The sequence below is a fragment of the Ictidomys tridecemlineatus genome, unplaced genomic scaffold, assembly GCF_052094955.1.
Source record: "Ictidomys tridecemlineatus isolate mIctTri1 unplaced genomic scaffold, mIctTri1.hap1 Scaffold_91, whole genome shotgun sequence".
Classification (NCBI taxonomy): Eukaryota; Metazoa; Chordata; class Mammalia; order Rodentia; family Sciuridae; genus Ictidomys; species Ictidomys tridecemlineatus.
Window position 1 is genome coordinate 78,152 of NW_027526141.1, and position 15,224 is coordinate 93,375.

The window sequence follows — 15,224 nt, forward strand, 5'->3', positions numbered from 1 at the left end:
CCAGGTTAGATGAGCCTCCTCCAAGGAGGGGGGACTGCCCCTCTGCCCTGGGTGCTGTGGGGAGCTCCCCCTGACACCCAGGTTGGAGGTGCCTCCCACTTCGAGGGGGGAGTGCCTCTCTACCCTGGGTACAGTGGTGGTGTGGGGATCTCCCCCCAACACCCAGGTTTGATGGGTCTTCCCCCTCGAGGGGGAAGCAGGGCAGAGGGGCACTCCTGCCTCCAGCGGGGAGAAGCCTCCAACCAAGGTGTCCAGAGGAGCTCCAAAAGGCACCCAAGGCAGAAGGGCACTCCCCCCTCCAGGGGGGATGCCCCTCCAACCTGGGTATAGGATGGAGCTCCCCAATGCACCCAGGGTAGAGGGGCACTCCACCCTACAGTGGTGAGGCCCCTCAAACCTGGGTGTTGGGTAGAGCTCCCCACCGGACCCAGGGCAGAGGGACAGTCCCCCATCCAGAGGGGAGGCCCTTTCGAACCTGGGTGTCTGGTAGAGCTCACCACAGCATCCAAGGCAGAGGGGCACTTGCCCCTAGGCCCCTCGTACCTGGGTGGCATGGGGAGTTTCCCACCACACCCATGGTGGAGGGGCACTCTCCCCTCGAGTGGGGAGACCCCTTTAACCTTAACCCGGTGTCCGGGGAAGCTCCCCACACCACCACTGTACCCAGGTAAGCAGCACTCTCCCTCCAGAGGGATGCCCCTGGAACCTGGGTGTGTGTGTGTGTGGGGAGCTCCCTGCACCACCACAGCACCCAGGGAAGAGGGGCACTTCCCCCTCTAGGGGGGAGGCCCCTCTCACCTGGGTGTCAAGGGGGAGCTCCCCACACCGCCATCTCACACAGGGTAGAGGGCACTCCCTGCTGTATGAGGGAGGCCCCTCTAACCTGGATGTTGGGGGGAGCTCCCCACCTCACTTCCTCACCCAGGGTAGAGTGCACTCCCCCCTCTAGGGGGGAAGGTCCTCTAACCTGGGTGTCAGGGTGGAGCTTGAGGGGTGAGGCCCCTCTATCCTGGGTGTCTGGGGGTAGCTCCCCACACCACTATCTCACCCAGGGTAGAGGGGCACTCCCCCCTCCAGGGGGAGGCCGCTCTCACCTGAGCATGGCGGGGGGCTCTCCATACCGCCAGTACACCCAGGATCGAGGGGGACTCCCCACTCCAGGGAGAGGCCCCTCTCACCTGGTTGTCAGGGGGGAGCTCCCCACACCGACGTCACACCCATGGTGTGGGGAAGAGCTCCCCACAGAACTACTGCACCCAGGGTAGAGGGCACTCCCTGGTGGAGGGGGTAGGCCTCTCAAACCTGGGTGTGTGTGGGAGGCGCTCCCCACACCACCACCACACCCAGCGTAGAAGGGCACTCCCCCTTCGAGGGGGGAGGCCCCTCTAACCTGGGTGTGGAGGGGTGGAGCTCCCCACACCTCCACTGCACCCAGGGTAGAAGGGCAATCCCCCCTCCAGGGAGGAGGCCCCTCTATCCTGGGTGATGGGGGGAGCTTCCCACACTGCCACACCGCCACTGCACCCCTGGTATAGGGGCACTCCCCCCTTCAGGGTGGAAGCCCCTCTCACCTGAATATGTGGGGGGTGGAGCTCCCCACACCGCCACCACACCCAGGGAAGAGGGACTTTCCCCCCCTCTAGGGGGAGGCCCCTCTAACCGGGGTTTGAGGGGAGGAGCTCCCCACACCGCCACAGCACCCAGGTTAAAGGAGCACTCCCCCAACTAGGGGAGAAGCCTCTCTACCCTGGGTGTTGGAGGAGCTCCCCACAGCACTCAGGGTAGGGGGCACTCCCCCCTCTAAGTGGCAGGCCCCTCTACCCTGGGTGTCTGGGGGAGACAACTCACTGCACCCAGGGTAGGAGGGTACTCCCCTCTCTAGGGCTCAGGCCCCTCTACCCTGGGTGTCAGGGAGGACCTCCCCACTGCGATCCGGGTACAGGAGCACTCCCCCCCACTATGAGTCCAGGCACCTCTACCCTGAGTGTTTGGGGGATCTCCCCTCTGCATCCAGTGTAGGGGGCCTCTTCTCCCTCTAGGGTGGGTCCCCTCTACCCTGGGTGTGTGTGGGGAGTTCCCCACCGCACTACTGCACCCAGGGTAGAGGGCACTCCCCCATCTAGCGGGGAGGCCCCTCTAACCTGGGTGTGGTGGGGTAGAGCTCCCCACACCGCCACCGCACCAGTGTAGAGGAACACTACCCCCTCCAGGGAAAGGTCCCTCTAACCTAGGGGTAAGGGGGAGCTCCCCACACTGCCACCACATCCAGGGTAGAGGGGCACTCCCCCCTCCAGGGGGAGGCCTCTCTCACCTGGTTGTAGGTGGGGAGCTACCAACACTGCCACCACACCCAGGGTCGAGGGGCACTTCCCCCTCGCAGGGTGAGGCCCTTCTCACCTGGGTTTTGGTGGTAGCTTCCCACACCACCAGCTTACCCAGGGTAGAGGGGCACTGCCCCCTCGAGTGGGGAGGCCCCTCTCCCCTGGGTGTCTGGGGAGTTCCCCACATGGCCAAAGCACCCAGGGTAGAGGGGCACTCTCCCCTCTAGTGGGCAGGCCTCTCAAACCTGTGTGTTGCGGGGAAGCTCCCCACACAGCCACAGCACCCAGGGTATCATAAGCATAAGCAAGAAAAATTTTTAGTTCCAAATGCCATTAGAGAAACACAGATTCTGTCAAAAAATCCTTACTTTGCTAAATATTTTTTAACTTAGCAAAGGACTTTAGAGATTAAGTAGAATGAATCCAAGCATAAGTGCCATTTACATCCAAAGTGTGATTTTCATGTACAAGCTGACTTCAGATGAAACCTCTCAAAATCATATTCATCTTCCAAAGGAGATGAGAGAGCTGTTCATATTTTCCAAAATCTCAATCTCTGGGTTCAAACTATTATGTTTATATTACTGGAAGATTTCTTTTTTATAAAGGATTGCAGTGTTTCAGCCAATGGTTAGGAAATAAATTGTTCACTGTTTGGAAAACAATTGACTTTCTCAGGTAGCTAGAGGGTTTGGCATGCTTTGGGACTTTGCAGAAAACATAGAACTACATTAACATAACCCAATTTCAAACAGACATGCTTGGAACATTGGAGAGCTGAAGGGGCCTCTGAGAGTATTTAGTCAAGAGGCATGATTTTAAAGATAGGAAAACCAAGGTCTAAAAATAAAAGAAAGATATGCAGATTTATGCTGTAAGTTGAGTTGATCTCATTCTTCTGAGTTTCAGTTCTTCAGGCATTGCATTCCATTAATATATCATTTTCCATTCTTTATCAGTTAGTTTTTTAGGGCATACAGTGTGCCAAGCCTACTGGAGATACAAAGAGAGATATATAAGAGAACCTTTGAACTCAAGGAGTTTAATAACATGGTGAAGAAAAAACAATAACTGCAAACCCAACAGAACATTTAAAAAGTTGCTATATTTAATCAAATGGGATTATATCTGACAATGGTTGACATCTGCAATGTGTAAGGAATTACAAAAACTCGATGCCAAAAAAGAAAAATTTTAAGTGAGCAATAAACATAAATAGACATTTCTCAAAAGAAGATATAAAAAAGGCCATGTATATATTAAAAAAAAAACACCTAATCATCAGGGAACTAATCATCAGGGAACTACAAATAAAAACCACAATAAGATATTACCTTACTCTGGTAAAAATGGCTTTCATCAAAAACACTAAAGATAGCAAGTAGTGATGAGAACTGGTGGAGAAAAGGGAACTCTTGTACATTGTTGGTGAGAATGTAAATTAGTACAAACCTTATCAAAGACAGCTTAGGGTGTCTCAAAAAATTGTAAGTAGATCTACAATCCCACCACTGGGTACTTATATCAAATGAAATGAAATCTGTATGTTAAAGAGACACCTGTGCTCCCATGATTATTACAGCACTGTTTGCAATAGCCAAGAAATGGAAAAAATCTAAACATCATCTGATGAATAGATAAAGAAAAGGTGGTGTATATATACAGTGGAATAGTATTCATAAAAAGAATGAAACCCTTTTATTTGAAGCAATACAAGTGGAACTGAAGATGATCATGTTAAGAGAAATAAGCCATGCACAGAAAGCCAAGTACCACACAATCTCACTCATATGCAGACTTTTAAAAAGTTGATCTCATAGAAGTTGAGAGTAGAATGGTGGTTGTAAGAGGCTGGGGAAAGCAGAAGTTTGGGAAAGGTTGATCAATGGGTACCAAGTTGAAGTTACTTAAGGGTAAGAAATTCTAGTATGCTGTTTTTGCACAGTAGTGCAACTATAGATAACAAAAATGTACTGTATATTTCAAAAACTAGAAGAAAGACTTGATTTTTTTACCATAAAGAAATGATAAATGAGGTGATAATATATTTAACCTGATTTGAACATTATGCAATGTTTACATGAATTGAAAGGAGATGAAGTGTAGATAGCAGTAAGATGACAAGTTTATGTATATTGTGTGATGGGTTTGAGCTTGAACTATAGATTGTAAAAAATATTCTGAAAAGTTTAAGTTGAGAGAGTGATATGATATTATTTTCAATTTAGAATTACAAGTATATAAATGTGGAGATTTTACTGTAGTATAAAAAGACCAGCAGCAAAGAGAACAAATTGGAGGAAACTGCAGAAAGGAAGCAAGAAAGACAGATGTTATAAATAAAGAGTAGCAATGAGGATTCAGACAAGAGAAATGGAGGTATACATTTCATAGGTGTTCATAATTGATTAGATACAGAGAGTAAGGAAAGGAAAGCTGGGGATAACTCTAAGATTTCTGTGTCAAACTTCTGTTGGATTAACATTTATCCCAATGGGAAATCCAAAAAGATAAGCATGATTGGGAAGGGAATTTAGGGCATGCTGATTTCAAGATGCTACAGTGCATTTCACGTACAGTGGATATATATGTCAAAAATCCAGGAATTTTCTCTGGGATAGATCTACTTAAGTACATCTAGTTGCTACTTAAGGATATTATTTCCAATAATATTTTGACCAAATTGGTAAGTATGATCCCAGATTCATTATTGTGTAATTCTCCTGGACCTCTCCAGTCTAATTTAATTCTTCTCTTCCTTCTTCTTCTATTTTCCTCATTTAAGAAAACACATTAGGTTGGGTCTAGAGTTATAAATTTGAATTTTGAGTAACTTTTCATTTATATTCCAGTCTCATAATTTTGGTCAAGTTGTACATTGTGAAAATTGTATTCTCATATCAATAAGATATCAGTGATCTACAACTCATTTTAGAAACAACTGTAAAATGAAGTAATAAATATGAAAAAAGTTTGGAACAAAATGTAGATTGAAAGGGAGTGTATTATTGTGATGGTGGTGATGCAAAATCACACTCCAGTAATATACCATGGCCCGAGACTATAAAAATAAGTGCATGCACTTGCACACATATATGCATAAACACACTCTGCTCATTTTGGCACCCACTGTCTTTATTGGATCTTTAATATATTCTATTTGGATTATTACATTCTCTTTTCCTTTTTCTATTTATTATTCTCTCCTAATGACCTATGTGCTACATTAACTCAATACTGTTTTTCTTTAAACATTTTCATGTCATGGCTTACTAGCTTCCTAGGTCTTGTGCAAATCACTTCAACCAGTTCACTCTTCTATCAAATGTAGTTACTACCGCTTAACAACACATGGAAGTTGTAAGAACAGAAAAAGATAATGCATAGGAAAGACCTTACAAATTAAGTTATTATATAAACATATATTTTCTTAACTTTATTTTTATTGTTGTTAAACCGGTTATCATGTCATCCTTCTCAAAGATATTTAAAAAAAAAAAAACTTCTTTTAGGGGCTGTAGCTGTGGATCATGAGTAGAAAGCTTGCCTTGCATGTGTGAGGCACTGGGTTCAATCCTCAGAACCACATAAAAATAAATAAAGAATATAAAGATATTGTGTTCACATGCATATATATATATATATATATATATATATACATATATATATATATTCTTGTTTTCATGTCAAGACTCGATTTATCTTCTTAGATTTCAAAGACTAGATTCTCCCTATTGCAGAATACATTCCCAACATTATGTTCATAATCCTCTTTGACTCAGCTCATATGCTCATCATCCTCTGATCATTGACCCTGTTAAGACCATATGTTATTGCTAGGACAATTTTCATCTTAAAAACATACTCCTACCTGATACTCTGTTATTTTCCCTATTTCCTTTCACTTATAGCTCCACTCCCCCAAAATTCCTATTAGCTCTCTAAACTTCCCCATCCTATATTCTTTCCACAGCATTTGACAGAATTGCTCCCAGCATTGTGATAAATAATCTTTATTTGTAATTTAGATCACCATCTTCTCTTGGTTCTTTTCACAGATTAATCACAGTTTACTCTCCATGTCTTTTGCTAGGTCCTCCTGATTTTCTTGATGTCCGAATGAGGAAGTTTCTGAACTACGTCATTGAACACATTCCCTGTCTCCAGTGCTTCCTAAGTGAGCTCATTCTGTACTATGACATTAATTACCACTTATACACTGCTAATGACTCTTTTTTTGATGTTGTTAATAACTCTAATCTCCACCTCCAGCCCTGAATTGTCCTTTCAATTTCAGACTCACAGTCTTCTGATTTGCTACCTTTAAATGCTGATAATAATCTTAAACATAACATGTCTGAACTATAATTTTATTTTTCTCCTCTAACGTTGTTACTGTCCCAAAGGTCTCTATCTCAGAAATTGGAAACACCATATCTTCACTTAAACAAAATTGCCTCCAGTTTTCTCTGGCTCTTCTTTTCCTTTCACATGTGACATCAAGCCTTTGTTAGTTTTGTGAGCCTGTTGTTACCAGGTATCTCAAAAGATTACTGCCTTAAAATTTATTCTCTAACAGTTCTGGAGTCTAGAAGTCCAAAATTAGTTTAACAGACCAATTAAGGTGCCAGAGGATCTGGAGGAGAATCTGTTCCTTGTCTCTTCGGGTGAGTCCTTGCATTCCTTGACTTCTGACTTAGAATCAACCTCTACTTCGGTGGTGGCATTGCCTTCACTTTTTCTGTTTTCATGTTGAGGCTCCCTGTACCTTTCTTATCACACTCTGATGGCATTTAGGGCCCACACCAATAAAGCAAGATAATCTTTTTTTCCTCAAAATTTTCAACCAGATCTGCAAAAGATCCTTTTTTTCAAATAATATAGCATGTTTCAAGGATTAAGAGCTGATATTTTGGATAAATGTTATTCAGCCTCCTACAGTATCTATAAACACATCCTAAATTATATCCAGCACTTTCTCATGGCTTCTTCAGTGGCTTCTAAATCTGTCATCCCTTTCCTAGATTATAGCAGCACTTCTAGCTTGATCTTCCTGCTAAAGAACTTTTCCTTTTGAGGCTATTTTTTAAGACAGCAATTGGGGCAGTCATTTAAAAGGAATATTATTCAACCATAAAATAGATGAAATCTTGTCATCATGGAAACATGGATGGAACTGGAGGGTCTTTTATTAGATACAATTAGCAAGGCAAAGAAAAATATTGCAAGTTCTCATTCTTTCGCAAAAGATGAAAAGTCGAATCTCATAGAAGAAGAGTGGAGTGATCACTAGAGGCTAAGAAGAAGAGGAGAGAGGGGATCAAGAGAGATTTGATAATGAGTACTACAGCACAACAACATAAGAGGAGCTAATTTAGTATTCTATAGCACAGAAAAATTTCTGCAGTCTATAACAATTTATTATATATTTCAAAACAACCAGAGGAATCTGAATTTTCCCAATTCACAGAAATTATAAATGTTTAAGTATCTGGAAGTGCTAATTGCCCTGATTTTATTATTACATATCATATGCATGGGTCAACTATGCATACAATATATGTATGTACAAATATTGTGACAATTTAAAAACCTGAGATCATGCCACTGTTCCTGCTCATAGCATTCTAAGGACTTGTCTTCCTCAGAGCCAGATTTACAGGCTCTGCTTCACCTGTTCTCCCACCTTTGCTCCAAATCATCTTTTATTACAACTTCTTTTCTAGGCTACTCAGTGAGACATCTGGTTTCCCTGATGCTTCTTGGACACACCAGATCTGCTATTAGCTCATGCATTTTGTTCTTCTAGGAAGGCCTCAAGTTATTATCAGATTTTCCCCCTCACTTTACTAAAGATTTCTGTTCAAATATATTTTCAAAGTGGCTTTGACGAACCACTCAATTTAAAGAGCAAGCTCTCTCCCTATATTGTTCTTTAATCAATAGTTAGGGTTCTTTTATTTTCTTTTAATTTTGGAACACTTATCACCACATATTTATTTGTTTATGCACTGTCAATCACATGCAATGCAATGTAAGCCTCCTGTCAGTTTTGTTCCTGAACATGAACATCATTTTCTTATTACCAGAGAATAAGCCTTATATATTCAACAGAATGGTATAATGACACTCTTTGTTCTAGTGTTGGTTTACACTCTAAAGACTTTTGATAAAGCCAGAAGTTCTAAGCACCCCTACATCACAGAGATAACCAACTTTACTGGTGTATCTGATTAAGAGAAAGAGAAATTATTGTATAAATAGTAAATCATGGTCAAGAGAATGCCTCCATCATTTAAAAGTAATTGAAATATGTTTATATTATCAAATTCAGGAATAAAACTTAACTATAAATAACGTAAGAGCATTGTGACAATCCTAAACACACAGGTAATGAATTGTTGGAGTCTGTAAACAAGTCAGGATGGTGCCTGGCATTTTGCCAGGGGGAGTGGTTTATGAAGTGGCGCCAGTAATCCATTAAGTGTGGAGATTTCTCATTGGTTGACTGCTATATCTAGTTTATATTAATTAAGATAAGCTGTGTGGAATGTATAAATACCTCTGTTGTCCTACAATACAGGGCTCCCACTCCTGCTGTATCAATCTACACAAGTTATTCATCACCACCCAGTTATTTTGCTGCAGCTGGACTGCAGCAATGAATAATTGCTTGACTAAGCAAGTAGACATAGGAAAGAGGGACAAGAAGAAAAAGGTGAATATTAGTTGGTTAATTGATGTAATGGGAGGGATCATGGGTCTAATTTATTTTGGTAATGTGAGAGTCTAGACCGCGGTATATGCTGATGCAAAACATTTATTAGTTGAATGAACAAATGATAAGTGTGGGATATATCTTCTTGGGCAGATTAGTGATATTATAAGCTAACAGCATTTTAAATAAAAAAAATACTAACTAAAACCTATGATTACTCAATGGAAGACACTTCTATTGGCCACCCTTTCCTCGAGTCTTCATTCTCAGAATTAAACATCTATGGAATTGATACAAAAATGCATTGGAATAGCAATTTTACATTCCCATGCTGGGTAGAGTTGCAATACTTCATTTTTTTAATATCCCAATGCTGGCATACTACACCCATACAATTTTCAAAACAGGCAAGAGAGAAAAGGCTCTCAGAGTTATATAGATTAGAATACAATTCTGAGCAGAGATTCTTTTCTAGTTGGGTGCCCTTGCCCAAGTCAGTTAACTTATTTGAGCCTCAATTTGATAATAATCATCCTAAGAATGATAAGGTGATAAATAAAAAATATATTCATTATTTTTGGTCACTTTATGTGAAGCACTGTGCTAAGCACTTCATAAATTACATTGCATGAAATTTGCTAAACGTCTGTAAAATGGATATACTAGTAATATTTTAATGTTGACCTCATATTCTGTAATAATTGCAGTCAACTGAATGAAGAGATCTTAGGGAAATCTACAATTGGACTAAAGTTCCCTTTAATTTCTTCTCTGCATAACTCATCCTTCAGCTGAGTTTCCCATCATATACATCACTTATTGAGCCAACAGATCTCGGGTGGATACTCTCCAGTTATGACTCAGTCCTGAATCTCTAACCAATTACTTTCTACCTTCATTCTGTCTTTTTTTTTAACTCACCTGGAATACATTTTTCTGTTTTATTTCCACTTTCCAACTTGGTTTGCCTATGATTTCTGTGTCCTCTTGCCCTCCTTGCCACAGCATTCTATTTATTTTAAACCTAAAATTAAAAACTTATTTTTTTTTACAGAAAAGCATGACACAGTCAAGGGAAAAGGTTTCTGTTAGAATTTGTGCATTTCAAAAATATTATTGTGTTTCCTATCACTATTTTTTTCTTCGTAATGATATTTTTAAAAACTAGATTTTAGTTTTTGAAACGGATTTAAATTCACAGAAAAAAATGAGCAGAGATTACAAATATGGCACACCTTCCCCCTTTATTTCTCATGCTTAGCCTCCCCTATTAGAAATATGCCCCATTAGAATGGTGTAGTTGTTATAATCACTGAATCCATATTAACACACAGTGATCACCTAAAGTTCAAGGTTTACCTTAGCGTTTTCTATTGCTCTGTATGTGCCTTGGGTCCGGGCAAATGTGCATGACCTACACCACCACTGCAGTATCATGTAGAGAAGAATCCCTGCCCTAAAAATCCCTCTGTGCTGGTCTTTTTATATAAAAATCCTTCTGTGCTGGGCTATTCATGTAATGTCATTTAAAAATGATTGCATACTATTCCACTAATGGAACAATTATAATTTACTTTATCTGTCTCATGTTAGAATCTATTTAGAAACTGTTTACAATGTTTGTTCTTACTATTAGTCCTGCTCCATTGTGGCTAAAACTTTGTGTCTGTTGAGAGTTAAAAGCCTTAGGATAAATCACTGAGATGATCGAAACTTGGATACATTACTAAAAATATTGAGATGATTAGATTTTATGTTTACACTTTCTCATATCCTAAGATTATACTAAATGTTTTAAAGAAATCTTTGCCAACTTCTTAGATGAAAAAAGCTTTAAATTATGTAATTTGCGTTTTTTGATTAAGACTGAACATTTTAATATATCTTTATCCATTTATGGTTGTTTTTTTTTGTGTGTGTAATTTCTATTGATATCACTCAATCCTTTCTTCATTAGAGCATTATTTTTATAAGGACTTGAAGGAGATCTTCAAAAATTAAGGATATTGATCTTTCATGAGTCATAACTTAAAAATAACTTTCCACCTTGTTATCTTTCTTTTTTCCAGTTTTATTTGAAGATTACTTTGGATTTATAGAAGATGGAAAAACAATCTAGAAAACTCCTGTCTACTGTATATCCAGCTTCTCATTGTGTTAACATCTTATATAACCCACAAAATAATGATGAAAACTAAAATATTAAATTTGTTGGAATTCTATTAAATAAATAGCAGTGCTTGAATTTTATTCATTTTCCATAAATGTCTTTTGTTTTGTTTTAATACCAAATCCAGTTCAGGATAACACATGGCACTTAGACCTCATGTCTCCTTGGTCTATTAAAATCTGTGTGGTTCTCAGTCACTTCCTCTCAGAAAGGTGACTTCTGACACCTTTGAAGATCATGCCTTTAACTTTTAAATGTTAGTTTTAGAGATATTTACATCGTATGCATTTTTATGCTAAACACATTAGTAATCTCCTTCATGGTTTCTGCCTTTGGTACCAGATATGCAACTCTTAAAAAGTATTGTCTTGCCACAGATCACACAAATATTTAATATTATATTATGGTAGGTTTGCTGTTTCATTTATTTATAATGAATTTTAATTTCTCTGGAATTTATTTTGGAATAAGCCATGAAATAGAAATATAAGTTACTCTTTTGTCCCCAGGTGATCAAACATTTGTTCCATTTTTTTGAATAACCTGACTTATAAAATAACTTTCACATCCTTTGTGATTCTTATTATTCTTTTTAATTACCAATCCTATTCTATTTTATTTATAAAACATGTTTTATTTGTAAATGTCTTATATTTATAATATGTTTTATTTATAAAATGTATTTATAGTAACATGTTTTAATATTGCTATTTTATTATTATTATTTTTTTTGGTAATTTCAAAGTTTTCTTCCCTTGAGGCACACAACACAGGTGAGGGGAGGACTCACACATTCACCCTAAAAAGACACAGACCTGAGCACCACCTCTTGGATGGCAGCATCCATTCACAGCACACACAGCCATAGCCGTGGGCACCAGGAGGGGCCAGCAAGCAGGGCATGGCCCAAGTCTGTGGCGGCTCTGGGTGCCCGTCAGCATAAAGCAATAAATACTAACACAGGACATGCAGAAGGGAAGCCTAGGCTATGATGGAGACAGGGGTGGGGGTTTTCTCATACGTCCAAGCACAGTGGCGACATTTCAAATATTGCAAGGAAAACCACACGTTTCGGTGCATGTGTGAAGTTTGTTTTATACTGCTCTACCATGAAAGTTACTAGCCAACAAACAGAGCTTTCAGTCACTGTTTTATGAACTCATTTTGAAATATGAATCTGTGGCAAAAAGTCAACACACCTGATGAGAATCTCTAACAGAGAAGTAAGGGAGCACAGCAAATCAAAAGAAAAAAAAAAGACACAATGAATGGGGAAAAAGATAACTTCAGAAAACCATAAATAATCTCCTGAAAGAGTTGGCAGGGTCAACATCAAAATATTATAAAAATAAAATGTAACATTTAGAAATAAGAAAGTATGAAAAAAGTGTTTTCCTTAACTTTTAAAGATATAATTACTAAAACAAAAATGTTACTTCAAAATGCAAACAATAAATTAAGGATATTATCCAGAAAGTAGGAGAAAAAGACAAAAAAAGTTGAAAGAGAATAAATGATAAAAAATAGATCAATTTAAGAAGCTCAACATCTGATTCATATGATTTCAAATTATAGAAGAAAAAATTGAAAGTAGGAACATACCACAGAAATAATATAAGAAAAAGAAAAATCAGGATTTGTCTCCAGATTAAAAAGTTTACATTACACAGTGCCCTGCAAAATGAATTTTTTCAAGTTCACTCCAAGAAAAATGAAACTTCAGGACATCAGTAATAAAGAGATGACCCTAGAAACTTTCAGAGAGAAAACAAACAAAAATATATCTCAAAAGGGAATTCTTTAAAAACAACAGTATGTAAATAAATAACAATAAAGAAACGCCTTCAAAAGAGTGAAAATGACTAAAACTATATTCAATAAGACTACTACTGAGCTGTTAGCTTTATATCAAAGCATTTTCAGGCTGGTGAAGACTCAAAAATATTTCTCATGATTCCCTAGCAAAGTACACCATCAAGAGAGAAAGAAATCATAATACCCAGGAAGCAGGGTATTCAATACATTTTTCCCAGAAAAAAGCAAATAATTTCAAGGTGAGAACAGCAGGGTGTGGTAATCCTGAAGAGAAACCCCTCCAGACAATTTCAAGAGCAATGCCAAGAGAGGGGAGGCACCCCCAGACTCCCCGCAGAGCTGCCACCTGGAAAGCTGTATTAAGAATGTTTAGCCAGTTTCTTGGGAGGGTTGTAAAGATTTGTTCAAAGGATTAAAGATAATGCAGCAAATAAAACAGGGCAAATATTAACCACATGAAAAAAATAAATCAATGTTTTTGTAGCCAAAGGGACATTAATAATATTTAGTTTGGAAAACCTACTCATTCTTTCATTCAATAAACATATTAAAATCCTAGCATACCCCGGGCTCTGTGACAAGGATGAGTGAGATGCAACCCTCATTCTCAGCAGTAGGGTTTTTGACCTTCAACCCTGCCACATATATACCAAGGAGTTACAATCCATAACACCAGCCTACAACCTCACCTTTCATGATATGCACATGCTCCTATCCAACACCCTCCTCCCAGAGGAACAAAGATGAGTCTGGAAACAAGCCCTCAACTATGCTGATTAAGTCCACCAAACTACACCTGCCCATGAGCACTGAGTAGGTCCCTAACCAAAATACCAATTGGGATTATAATTCTCCAGAGGGTCAGACAAGAAGGGACCAATTCATCACCTGCCTACTGACAGGGAACTCATAAAGCAATCAGTTATGATCATCTCTAAGTGGTAATTCAAGATAAAAATGAAATCACTTCCTCCTATTTAAACCACCTGACTGAAGCCTTACTCCAATATACCAACTTAGATCCCAAGTCACCTGATGGTCCAAACTTACTCATGGCGTACTTCTCCTATAGCTTCCCTGACATTAAAACCAAACTTAAAAGCTGGAGCAAGATCCCCTCACCCCACAGGCTCAAGTACTTGAGGAAGCCTTCAATGGCAGAGATGGAAAGTCCCACAAAGTTGAATATCAAATGCTAACCAAAGCATTTCTGCAATCTCCTGCTGCTGATACTGCCCCTTCAACCCACAGAAAACACTCCAGAACATTCTATAGGTATGGTCAGCTGGGCAACTGGGCAAAATTTTGCTCTAATTCTCGATAACTTCCCACTCCCTGTCCTAAATATCCCAGGTGGACCATTGTTGATTGCCCTCTTGCCCAGAGAGATAGGAGGTCACACAGACCCACCTCACCACAGGCAGACTTTCTGAGACTGGCTACAGACAACTAACAGGGTCCAGGATCCCAGCACCCAAAGACTACCATCACAGGCACCGAGGGTAACCATTGTGGTAGCAGGTATGCTCATCTCTTTCCTCTTGGACACCTGGGCTATATTCTCAGTACTTGTCCAATTTGGGGGACCCACTTCTACCTCCATAACCTCCACTGTTGGGGTAGAAGGCAAACCATCTCAACTATTATTAACCCCACCTCTCACATGCTCCATTCACGAGATCCCTTTCTCCCACTCTTTCCTCATTATTCCCCAAGCCCCGTTCCCTTTCTAGGTTGACATCTCCTAAGTAAATGTGGATATTCCACTTTTCCCAGGAGGGGCTCTCTCCAAGACTCTCCTCCACTCCCACTCCTCCTCCTTCTAGCACCTACCACCACCCCCTCATCAATATCCTGGCCCCCATCCTTGGTCAATCCCAGTTATGGGACATACACAACCCCTCTGTAGCCACACACCAAGATCCCATCCTCATCACACCCCAAAACCCTTCTCTTTTCTCATCCCAATCCCAATACCCCCTACCTCTAAAGAGGCTCAGGAGACTCAGATCCATCATTTATGACCTCCTAGCCAAAGGCCTATTGCTTTCGCTTTGTACAGATGCCCCTTATAACACATCCATTCTCCATGTGAAGTAACCTCAGGCACCTTCTGTTCGGACCAAGACCTCTGCCTCACCAACTCAGCAGTGGTCAGTTAAACCCCATTGCTCCAAGTCCATGTACTCTCTTGTCCTCC

The 15,224-nt window shown here is 40.4% G+C and overlaps 1 protein-coding gene across 7 annotated transcripts in view; it reads left to right on the forward strand.

Annotated features, from left to right (window-relative positions):
* LOC144374857 (palmitoyltransferase ZDHHC8B-like) overlaps nt 1-11,289 on the forward strand; it is an 81,970-nt gene extending 70,681 nt beyond the window's left edge. For 2 of the 7 annotated variants that reach the window (XR_013434121.1, XR_013434118.1), the window contains 2 exons: nt 6,415-6,498; nt 6,901-8,564. The gene's annotated coding sequence lies outside the window, so the exon portion shown is untranslated. Of the gene's footprint in view, nt 1-6,414; nt 9,040-11,108 lie in introns of those variants that run through there. The other 5 variants (XR_013434124.1, XR_013434123.1, XR_013434119.1 and 2 more) reach the window with 4 other exon arrangements.
* Nucleotides 11,290-15,224: the final 3,935 nt, after the last annotated feature.